This window comes from Chlorocebus sabaeus, chromosome 21 (assembly GCF_047675955.1).
Source record: "Chlorocebus sabaeus isolate Y175 chromosome 21, mChlSab1.0.hap1, whole genome shotgun sequence".
In the NCBI taxonomy this organism is placed as follows: Eukaryota; Metazoa; Chordata; class Mammalia; order Primates; family Cercopithecidae; genus Chlorocebus; species Chlorocebus sabaeus.
The window spans coordinates 8562-20854 of NC_132924.1; the positions used below are offsets into that span (position 1 = coordinate 8562).

At 41.9% G+C, this 12293-nt stretch overlaps 1 long non-coding RNA gene and 1 pseudogene across 8 annotated transcripts in view; both read right to left on the bottom strand.

Annotated features, from left to right (window-relative positions):
- The window catches only part of LOC119625951 (uncharacterized), a 48217-nt gene that overhangs the window by 5354 nt on the left and 30570 nt on the right, over nt 1-12293 (bottom strand). The window lies entirely within an intron of this gene.
- On the bottom strand, nt 7-10674 carry LOC140709602 (borealin pseudogene; annotated as a pseudogene).

Consider the following 12293-nt stretch of genomic DNA (forward strand, 5'->3'; position numbering starts at 1 on the left):
TAAAAAAATGTAATGAATCAACAACTCTCATTATCAATCCCTGACAATCATGAACGAATGAAATCATGAAATAATGAATGAACACATGAATAAAAAACACATTTAAAATAACCCATAACTGCACAATTTGATTAATAGCTATAATTCTTTTAACCATGTAAGTGTGGTTACACTATACATACCAACTATAGGCAGAGATTATTTATAGGTTAGCAAATTTGCTTTAAACTTATTACCTGAAGAACAAGCAGGAAAGAGTGAAATAATATTTTATATGCATATATGCTATTGGTTTTTATTAACAATTGTGTTAGTATGTTATAAACTACCTCTGGGTATTTTGGAGTGCTAACAGAATATGTAATATAACATCACTAGTGTAAATAATTTTATCAAAGTAAATTCTGCTAGCAAAAAGGCCTTACAATTGTACATACTTCAGTTGGAAAGATATTCCATGCAATTAGAAACTAAAAGAGGGAGCACAGAGACCGATACTCCTATCACAGAAGACAGACTTGAAGTCAAAAACTGTAAAATGATATAAAGAAGGTCATCATATCACGACGAAGAGGTCAGTTTATCAAAAAACTAACAATTGTAAATATATATGCATCCAATATCAGAGCTTCTAAATATATAAGGCAAATATTAGTTGACTTGAGGGGGAGATACACTATATTACAGTAATAGTAAGGGATTTACATACCCTACTTTCAGAAATGAATAGACTATCCAGACAGAATATCTGTTTAAAAATGTCAGCTTTAAACTACACTTTAGACCAAATAGACCTAATGGACATATGTGAAATATTTCATCCAACAGCAAAGTAATACACATTTTTTTCAAACACAAGACATTCTTCAGGATAGATTATATGTTAGGCCACAAACTAAGTCTTAATATATTTTAAAAGATTGAAATAAAAATGTGAGATGTCTTTTGACAGATCAATTTCATTCCACTAGGGTACATACCAAGAAGTGGTACTACTGGATCATACGGTAATACTATTTCTAGTTTTTGAGGAACCTTCATATTATTTCCCAAAATGACTGTACCAAGTTAAATTCCCACCAATGATGTTTAAGAATTCCCTTTTCTCTTGGGAATGTTTATACACTGCTGGTGGGAATACAAATTAGTTCAGCCATTGTGAAAAGCAGTTTGATAATTTCTTTTCTTTTCTTTTTATGAGACAGAGTTTCGCTCTTGTCACTCAGGCTGGAGGGCAGCAGTGTGATCTCGGCTCACTGCAACCTCCGTCTCCTGGGTTCAAGTGATTCTCTGGCCTCAGCCTCTCGAGTAGCTGGGATTACAGACATCCACCACCACACCCAGCTAATTTTTGTATTTTTAGTAGAGATGGAGTTTCACCATGTTGACTAGGCTGGTTTCAAACTCCTGACCTCAAGTGATCCACCCTCTTCAGGCCAAAGTGCTGGGATTACAGATGTGAGCCACCATGACTGGCCTGACAATTTCTTAAAGAAGTTAAAACAGAACTACCATTTGACCTAGCAAACCCATTACCAGGTTTATACCCAAAGGAATATATATTGTTCTATCATAAAGACACAGGCATGTGTATCACAGCACTCGTCACAATAACAAAGACAGAATCAACCTAAATGCCCATCAATGGAGACTAGTTAGAGAAAATGTACACACACACCATGGAATACTGCACAGCCATAAAAAAAAGAACAAGATCATGTCCTTTGCAGCAACATGGATGGAGCTGAAGCTATTATCTGAAGCGATGTAATGCAGGAACAGAAAACCAAACACTCTCACTTATAAGTGGGAGATAAATATTGAGAACACATGAACACCAAGAAGGAACAATAGATCCTGGGGCCTCCTTGAGGGAGGGAGGACAGTGAGGATAGAAAAGGTACTAGGCTTACTCTTTTTTTCTTTTTCTTTTTTAGTATATGTGCTACCAAAGCGAGCACTTTTTTCTGTTGGTTTGAGATGGAGTCTCTGTTGCCGAGGCTGGAGTGCAATGGTGTGATCTTGGCTCACTGCAACCTCCGCCTCCCAGGTTCAAGTGATTCTCCCTTAAGTAGCTGGGATTACAGGCACGCACCACCATGCCCGGCTAATTTTGGTTATTTTTTAGTAGAGAGAGAGTTTTGACATGTTGCTCAAATCCTGACCTCAGGTGATCCACCCGCCTTGGCCTGACAAAGTGCTGGGATTATAGACTCGAGCCACTGCATCCGGCCAGTACTATGCTTATTATCTGTGTGATGAAATAATCTGTACACCAAACCCCCATGACATGCAATTTACCTATGCAACAAACTTGCACACGTACCCCTGAACCAAAAATACAATTTTTTTTTAAAAAAGAATTCTTTTCTCCATATGCTTGCCAGCACCGGTGATAGTTTGGCTTTCTGATAACAGTCATTCTGACAGACATGAAGTGATACTTCATCATGTGTTTAGTTCGCATTTTCCTGATGATTAGAGATGCTATTTTTTTTCATATTTCTTTTGGCCATTTGTATTTCTTCTTTTAAGAAATGCCTGTTCAGATCCTTCGTCCATTTTTCCTTGTGTTATTTTGTTATTTGTTTTCTTGCTATTGAGTTGTTAGAGTCATAGCAAAAGTATTACATATTTTGAACATCAGCCCCTTATCAGATGTATAATTTGAAAATATTTTTTCCAATTTCTGGGTTGTATCTTCATGCTATTAGTTATTTCTTTTGGTTTTGTTGCTGGTGCTTTTGAAGTTTTTTGTTTGTTTGTTTGTTTTTGAGGTGGAGTCTCACTCTGTTGTCCCAGCTGGAGTGCAGTGGCAAGATCTCGGCTCACTGCAATCTCCGCCTCCTGGGTTCAAGCCATTCTCCTGCTCAGCCTCCTGAGTAGCTGGTATTATGGGCACCCACCACCACACCCAGCTAATTTTTATATTTTTAGTAGAGACGAGGTTTCACCATGTTGGTCAGGCTGGTCTGAAACTCCTGAAATCAGGTGATCCACCCACCTCAGCCTCCCAAAGTGCTGGGATAACAGGCATGAGTAACTGCACCTGGCCAGCTTTTGGAATTCTATTCAAGAAATAATTGTCATGATCAATGTCATAGAGGTTTTCCCCTATGTTTTGTTCTAATAGCTTTACAATTTCAAGTATTAAGACTTTTATCCATTTTGAGTTGATTTTTGTACATGCTGTAAGATAAGAGTAAAGTTTTATTCTTCCGCATGTGAATATCCAGTTTAACCAATACTATTTATTGAAAAGATCATACTGTACCCAGTATATGTTCTTGGCACCTTGGTCAAAAATCAATTGGCTATAACTACTTAAGTTTATTTATGGGCATTCTATCCTATTACATTGATTGATGTGTCTGCTTTTATGCCAGTGCCATGCTGTTTGGATTACAATCACTTTATAATATATCTTGCAATCAAGGAGTACAGTGCTTTCAGCTTTGTTGTTTTCTGCTCAAGACTGTTTTCACTATGCAGGGTTTTTTTCTAGCTTCGTATAATTTTAGGATTTTTTCCTATTTGTGTTAAAAATGACTTGGGAATTTTGATAGGAATGGTATTATATCTGTAGACCACTTTGGGTAATACGGACATTTTAATAATATTATTTCTTCTAATCCATGAACATGAGGTAACTTTCCATTTATTTGTGTCTTCTCCAATATTTTTAAAACACAAAACCAGAATTATTGAAAGCAGGTACTAGCTCTGATTAGAACAAATCAGCTTAGAGATACCATTACTCAGAAGAACAATACATATAAAATATATATATACATATATATATATATAGTAGATACACAATATATACAAAAATCTCAAGGAAAGGACAATAAAAGAACTCAAAAGAATTCAACTTGAATACGACTATATTATGAAAATGGTCTTGTTGCAAAGTAATAACAAATACCACAAAGAGCCCTACTTGAGAAAACCACGTGCCTTCAAGCCTGTGGGTGAGGACTCTGGTTCTCAAATTCTTAGAACACAGCACATGATTCTCTGGGACAGAGAGGCTGGCTGCAGCACGAGGGCCTCACTGCTGACTCCATTTAACAAAGTCCATGCCCCAGGCACAGGTTAAACACAGGGAATGAGGCTACCAGGCAAATCATACCTGCCCCTGCCAACACGAGCCCCATAAAAGAGAAGTGCTTAGTGAAACCTACAGACTCGGCAGGGAACACTGGGCCATAGATAGCTTAGAGAGAATTATTCTGTGATCAATCACATAAAAAACCTAGAATCTAAGCCCTACAATTCCCTTACCCAAACTCCCACTGACTAGTGAGGTAGAAGAGTAAGACATGGAAGCTGTCTCCAAACCAGTATTTGGTCTTCAAAAAACAGAGATAAACATAAAACACTGTGTTGACCGGGCACAGTGGCTCCCACTTGTAATCCCAGCACTTCAGGAGGCCGAGACAGGCGGATCACTTGAGGTCAGGAGTTCAAGACCAGCCTGGCCAATGTGGTGAAACCTCATCTCTACTAAAAATACAAAAATTTTCCAGGTGTAGTGGCACGTGCCTGTAATCCCAGCTACTCGGGAGGCTGAGGCAGGAGAATTTCTGCCATCTGGGAAATGGTGGTTTTAGTGAGCCAAGATCATGCCACTACACTCCAGCCTCGGTAACAGATTGAGACTCCATTTCAAAAAAAGGAAAACAAACAAACAAACACTGTTTCACAAGTGGGCTTCGAAAGAACTACTGGACACAGCAGGTGAAAGATCCCAAAGTCCCATTGAGCACCTCCAACAGCAGGAGGAAGAAAGGGAGGAGGGGGAGGAGAGATGAGTGCCAGAGGGGAGACGTGCATGTTCCCTGCTGAGGTCACTGCTGCCAACTGTCCTGATCTGATGATTTGTACAGTGCCCCCCACTTTCTGGACCAGCCCTCTCATGGCCCAAAGTGCACTTCTCTGAGCCCAAACCTCCCAGTCTCAAGCATAGAGAACAGAAATGCCAGATGCAAAAGCTCTCTGGGTAGGGGTGGTGGAGGGAGTCTTCCGGAGAACACAGGGGTCTTGTGCACCACCTCGGTTGCAGGCAGGGCAGGGCAGGGCAAAGAGGATGCTGAGGTACAGCGGGCAGAAGGCAGCAGCTCAGAGGGCAGGGAGGATTCAGCTGGAGACTGACAGGATGTTTCCATGGCATGGCCCCTGCAAGCAACTGCTGGGGTCAGCTGGGATGGAGGGCTGAAGAGCACAGCCCTACCTAACTGGTGTGGGAACAGCATGTCTCCCCTTCCTGAATTCCCACAGAGGAACACGGCTCTTTGCGTTGGAACTTCACACTCAAACAACAAGCCTGAAGGGAAGAAGTCTTGCCTGGGCACAGTGACTCAAGCCTGTAATCCCAGCACTTTTGGAGGCCAAGGCAGGGGGTTACCCGAGGTCAGGAGTTCCAGACCAGCCTGCCCAACATGGTGGAACCTTGCCTCTATTAAAAATACAACGATTAGCTGGGCATGGTGGAGGGCGCCTGTAATCCCAGCTACTCAGGAGACTGAGGCAGGAGAATTGCTTGAACTCGGGAGGCAGAGGTTGCAGTGAACCAAGACCACGCCACTGCACTCCAGCCTGGGTGACGAGAGTGAAACTCTGTCCCAAGAAAAAAAAAAAAAAGTCCACCCTGTCAACTTTGACTTCTCATTTATGGTCTGTATGCTGCTGCAGATTTGGGCAAGATGGTTGGAGAGCTTCTTAACATTTCCCAAGGCCTCTGGATCTAGCTGGGTGATGCTAAGCCTCTGCAAGTCACTGGCCAATAATCACATGTGCTCTTCGCCATCCACTGGCACAGTGAGAAAGATCTCTTTGCTGTGGGCAAGAGGGATGCCATTTCCTGAGATGTTGTAAATCCACTCTCTTGTGGCAGGAGTGTGCAGGCCAGGGATCATGAAGACCCTCAAGTCAAACCTGGGTGTCAGGCCTGGAGTTGGTTTCACTATGGACACGTCTAATCGGCCCAAAGCTGGGGTAACAGTGATGGCACAGCTTGACTTTTCCCTTCTGCCTTTTCCTTGTACAGACCGAGTTCTCTTCTTGGATGGAGGACACCTTTTGACTCTTGCAGTTTGAAGATTCTTATGTTTATTTTCTTCTTCTTCCTCTTCCACTATCATTTCATCTACTTGTATCACCTTTCATGTTTTAGCAGGTTTCAGGGGTGTTTGAATAGCTTCGGTGGTTAGTTTGTCAATTTTGGTGATATTCAGGTCAGCTGTTGCTGCCTCTACCAAGCTTTGTTTCCTCCAAGGGAGAAACAATCGAGCCATTCATCTTTGCACAATGCCTCGGGGAGCTGCAGGATCTGGATGTTGTAGAGTTTATCTACCTCCTTAAAGAGGTTCTGCCTGTCTAACTCAACTTGCTTGATTCGTATTTCCACTTCACGGTCAAAGTCTTTAACAAAGGAGGTAAGCTTCCACCTCCCTAAGGAGTTGGTCTTGGCTACACAACTGCTGCCCTTCCCAGGAGCCATGGTGCTCAGTGGAGGCTGTCGGAAGCAACAGATATCGGCAGGAAGGCAAACTCTTCTCCAATTTTAAATCAAGTAGTTTTACAGTTCTTTTTTTTGTTTGTTTTTGAGACGGAGTCTTGCTGTGTTGCCCAGTTGGAGTGCAGTGGTGTGATCTCGGCTCACTACAACCTCCACCTCCCAGGTTCAAGTGATTCTCCTGCCTCAGCCTCCGAAGTAGCTGGGATTATAGGCACACACCACCATGCCTGGCTAAATTTTTTTTTTTTTAGATGGAGTTTTGCTCTTGTTGCCCAGGTTGGAGTACAACGGTGCGATCTCGGCGCACCGCAACCTCCGCCTCCCGGGTTCAAGCAATTCTCCTGTCTCAGCCTCCTGAGTAGCTGGGATTACAGGCATGCACCACCACCTCCAGCTAATTTTGTATTTTTAGTAGAGGCAGGGTTTCTCCATATTGGTCAGGCTGGTCTCGAACTCCCAACCTCAGGTGATCCGCCCACCTCAGCCTCCCAAAGTACTGAGATTACAGGCATAAGCCACTGCACTGAGTCTAATTTTTCTATTTTTTTTTTTTTTAGTAGAGAAGGGGTTTTGCCATGTAGGCCAGGCTGGTCTTAAACTCCTGACTTCAGGTGATCTGTCTGCCTCAGCCACCTAAAGTGCTGGGATTACAGGTGTGAGCCACCGCACCCAGCATTTTTTTTTTTTTTTGAGACAGAGACTCATTCTGTTGCCCAGGCTGGAGTGCAGTAGTGCAATCTCGGCTCACTGCAACGTCCACCTCCCAGGTTCAAGTGATTCTCCTGCCTCAGCCTCCTGAGTAGCTGGGATTACAGGTGCCCGCCACCACGCATGGCTAAGTTTTTGTATTTTTAGTAGAGAAGTAGTTTTGCCATGTGGGCCAGGCTGGTCTCAGGCTCCTGACCTCAAGCTCCGAGCCTCAAGTGATCCACCTGCCTCAGCCTCCCGAAATGCTGGGATTACAGGTATGTGCCACTGCGCCTGGCCAAGTTTTACTGTTCTTAGTGTGCAGATATTTTACTTCCTTGGTTAGATTTATTCTTAAGCATTTTATTTTTCAGCATTATTCCCAATAGCCAAGATATGGAAACAGTCTAAGTGCCCATCAACAAGGTACACAATAAAATACTATAAAGCTTTTAAAAAGAATGAAATCCTGTCATGTGTAAAACATGAATGAAATCGTAGGACATTATGCTAAGAGAAACAGACCAGGCACAGAAGGACAAATACTGTATAATCTCACTTACATGTGGTAACTAAAAGTCTCACAGAAATAGAGAGTAGACAGGTGGTGAGTAGAGGAAAGTGGGGAGGCAGAGGGATGGGGAAACAGAAAATATTGATCAAATGGTACAAAGTTGTAGTTAGACTGTAGGAATAAGCTTCAGTGATCTATTGCATTGCATGGTGTCCATAGTTAATACTAAGCAACTATATATTTCAAAATTGCTAAAACGGGGAGTGGGGTGGAGCAAGATGGCTGAATAGAATCCCTCATCAATCATTCCCCTACATAAACACCAAATTAAACAATTATCCATGCAAAAAAGCACCTTCGTAAGAATGAAAAATCAGGTGAGCAATCTCAGTACCTGGTTTTAATATTATATCAAGAAAAGAGGCACTGGAGATTGCAGTAAAGAGAGTCTTGCATAGCCTATACCATCTGACATTCATCCCCCAGCAGCACCATACTGAACAGAGAGAGAATCTGTGTGCTTTGGGGAGGGAGAGTGAAGTGATTATGGGACTTTGCATTGGAACTCAGTGACTGCCCTGTCACAGTGGAACACAACACAGGGCAGAATTCTGCTAGTGCCCACAAAGGGAGCATTTTTTTTTTTTTTTTTTTTTTTTTTAGATGGAATCTCGCTCTTTCAACCAGGCTGGAGTGCAGTGGCGTGATCTCGGCTTACTGCAACCTCCACCTCCCAGATTCAAGTGATTCTCCTGTCTCAGCCTCCCGAGTAGCTGGGACTACAGCTGCACACCACCAAGCCCAGCTAATTTATGTATTTTTAGTTGAGACAGGGTTTCACCACATTGGTCAGGCTGGTCTCGAACTCCTGACCTCAGGTGATCTGCCCGCCTTGGCCTCCCAAAGTGCTGGGACTGCAGGTGTGAGCCACCACTCCCGGCCAAAGGGAGCATTTAAACTAGCTCCCACTAAAGAGGACTCTCCCAAGCCAGAGACAGATAGGAACTTCAGTTCCAGCTGCCTCCACCACTAGTTAATTAAAGTGCCCTGGGGTCCTGAATAAATTTGAAAGGCAGTCAGGCCACAAGGTCTGCAGTTCCTGGGCAAATCCAGGTGCTGAACTCGCTCAGAGCCACTGGAATGGGAATGCGCATGACCCAGTGAGCCATCAGTTTTGGTGGCCAAGAAGTGCTTGTATCACACCTCCCCCAACTCCAGGCAGTGCAGCTCAAAGACAGACTCCTTCCACTTGTGGGAAAGAGAAGGAAGATTAGAAGAGAACTGTGTCTTACAAATTGAGTAGCAGCTCAGCCACAGGAAAACACACCACTAAACTGATTCCTGAAGCCCCCAATTCCAGGCCCTACTTCCTGGACATTTCTAGACCCACTCTGGGACAGAAGGGAACTTGCTGCACTGAAGAGACGGACCCAGCCCGGCAGGACTCACCACCTGCTGACTAAAGAGCCCTTGAGCCTTAAACATCAGTAGTAGCAAGGCAGTAGTTGCCATGGGCCTTGGGCAAGACCTAGTAATTTGCTGGCTTCATACGTGACCCAGCACAGTACCAGCTGTGGTGTCCACAGGAGCGATGATGTCACCCTTCCCTCAACTCCAAGCAACCTAGCACAGACAGAGAGACTCCTTCAGTTTGGGAGAAAGTGAGAAAAGAGTTTGAGAGATTCTGCCTAATAGTCCAAGGAATTCTCCCAGATATTATCCAAGACCACTGAGGCAGTATGAGTCTGCTAGAGTCACAGTGTTACTGGACTTAGGGTACTCCCTAGTAAATTCCCTTTGAATACTTAGAAAACCTTCTCAAGAAGAACAGGCACAACTGAGCCCAGATGGCAAAGACTACAATAAATATCTAACTCTTCAATGCCCAGACATAGATGAACAATGACAAGCATCAAGACCATCCCAGAAAACATGACCTCACCAAATGAACCATGTAAGGCACTAATGACCAATCCCAATCACACATCTCAGGACAGAGATATGTAACCTTTCAGAGAACTCAAAATAGCTGTTTTAGAAGAGCTCAATGAAATTCAAGATAACACAGAGAAGAAATCCAGAATTATATTAGATACATTTACCAAAGAGATTAAAATAATTTTAAAAATCAAGCAGAAATAATGAAACTGAAAAATTTAATGGACATACTGAAGAATGCATCAGAGTCTCTTAACAGCAGAACTGGTCAAGCAGAAGAAAAAATTAGTGAACTTGAAGAAAGCTATTTGAAAATACAGTTAGAGGAGACAAAAGAAAAATGAGGCCGCGTGTGGTGGCTCACGCCTGTAATCCCAGCACTTTGGGAGGCCAAGGCGGGTGGATCACGAGGTCAGGAGATCAAGAACATCCTGGCTAACATGGTGAAACCCCATCTCTACTAAAAAACATACAAAAAATTAGCTGGGCATGGTGGTGGGTGCCTGTAGTCCCAGGTACTGGGGAGGCTGAGGCAGGAGAATGGCATGAACCCGGGAGGCGGAGCTTGCAGTGAGCTGAGATCTGGCTACTGCACTCCAGCCTGGGCGACAGAGCGAGACTTCGTCTCAAAAAAAAAGAAAGAAAAAGAAAAGAAAAATGAAACTAAAAATAAAGTGTGCCTGCGAGATCTAAAAATAGCCTCAAAACAGCAAATCTAAGAGTTATTGGCCTTAAAAAGGAGGCAGAGGCCGGAAGCGGTGGCTCAAGCCTGTAATCCCAGCACTTTGGGAGGCTGAGATGGGCGGATCACAAGGTCAGGAGATCGAGACCATCCTGGCTAACCCAGTGAAACCCTGATTCTACTAAAAAATACAAAAAACTAGCCAGGCGAGTTGGTGGGCGCCTGTAGTCACAGCTACTCGGGAGGCTGAGGCAGGAGAATGGCATAAACCCGGGAGGCGGAGCTTGCAGTGAGCTGAGATCTGGCCACTGCACTCCAGCCTGGGCGACAGAGTCAGACTCCATCTCAAAAAAAAAAAAAAAAAAAAGGAGGCAGGGAGAGAGAGGGATAGGAAGAGAAAGACTACTCAGAGGGATAATATCAGGGAATGAAGGACAAAAACCATATGATCATTTTAATTGATGCTGAAAGGGCATTTGATAAAATTCAATATCCCTTCATCATAAAAAATTTCAAAAAACTGGGGATAGAAGGAACATACTTCCACATAATAAAAGCCATGTATCGCAGAACCACAGCTAGTATCATACTGAATGGGAAGAAACTTAAAGCTTTTCCTCTAAGGTCTGGAAAATGACAAGGATGTCCACTTTCATTGCTGTTATTAAACTGGAAGTCCTAGCTAGAGCAATAAGACAAGAGAAAGATATAAAGGGTATCCAAACTGGAAAGGAAGAAGTCAAATTATCCTTGTTTGCAGATGATTTGATCTCCTATTCAGAAAAACCTAAAGACTCCACCAAAAAAAAAACTATTAGAACTGATAAACAAAATTAATAGTTACAACACACAAAAATCAACCTACAAAAATCAGTAGCATTTTTATAGTAAAAGTGAACAATCTTAAAAAGAAATAAAAACTGATCCAATTTACAGTAGCTATAAATAAAATAAAATACCTAGAAATAAACATGACCAAAAAAATGAAAAATCTCTACAATGAAAACTATAAAATACTGATGCAAGAGGACACAAAACATATTCATGGATTGGAAGAATCAATAATATTGAAATGTCCATACTACCCAAAGCAATCCATAGATTAAATGTAATTCCTATCAAAATACCAATGACATTCTCCATAGAAAAAGAAAAAACAATCTTAAGATATATATAGAACAACAACAAAAAATCACTGAAAGCAATTCTGAGCAAAAATAACAATACTGGAGGAAATCACATTACCTGACTTCAAATTATACCACAAAGCTATGATAAGTGAAACAGCATGGTACCAGTATAAAAACAGACACATAGACCAATTGAACAGAATAGAGAACACAGAAATAAATCCATACAGCCACAGAGAACTCATTCTCAACAAAGGTGCCAAGCACATGCATTGGGGAAAGGATAAGCTCTTCAATAAATGGTGTTGGGAAAACTGGATATCCATATGCAGAAGAAAGAAACTAGGATTTTATCTCTCACCACATATAAAAATCATATCAAAAGGATTAAAGACTTAAATTTAAGACCCTAAACTATGAAACTACTACAAAAAACAATGGGGAAACTCTTTAGGACATTTATTGAGTAATATCCTACAAGCACAGGCAATCAAAGCAAACATAGACAAATGGGATCATCTCAAGTTAAAAACCTTCTGCAAAACAAAGGAAACAATCAACAAAGTGAAGAGATAACCTACACAATGAGAAAATATTTGCAAACAATTTATCTGACAAGAGATTAATAACCAGAATATATTTAAGAAGCTCAAACAACTCAATAGGAAAAAATCTAATAATCTGATTTAAAATGGGCAAAAGATCTGAATAGACATTTCTCCAAAGAAGACATACAAATGTCTTCTTTTGTCTTATTGACAACAGCCATTTTAACATGTGTGAAGTAACTGCTCATTGTGAGTTTTTTAAAATGCCAGACAA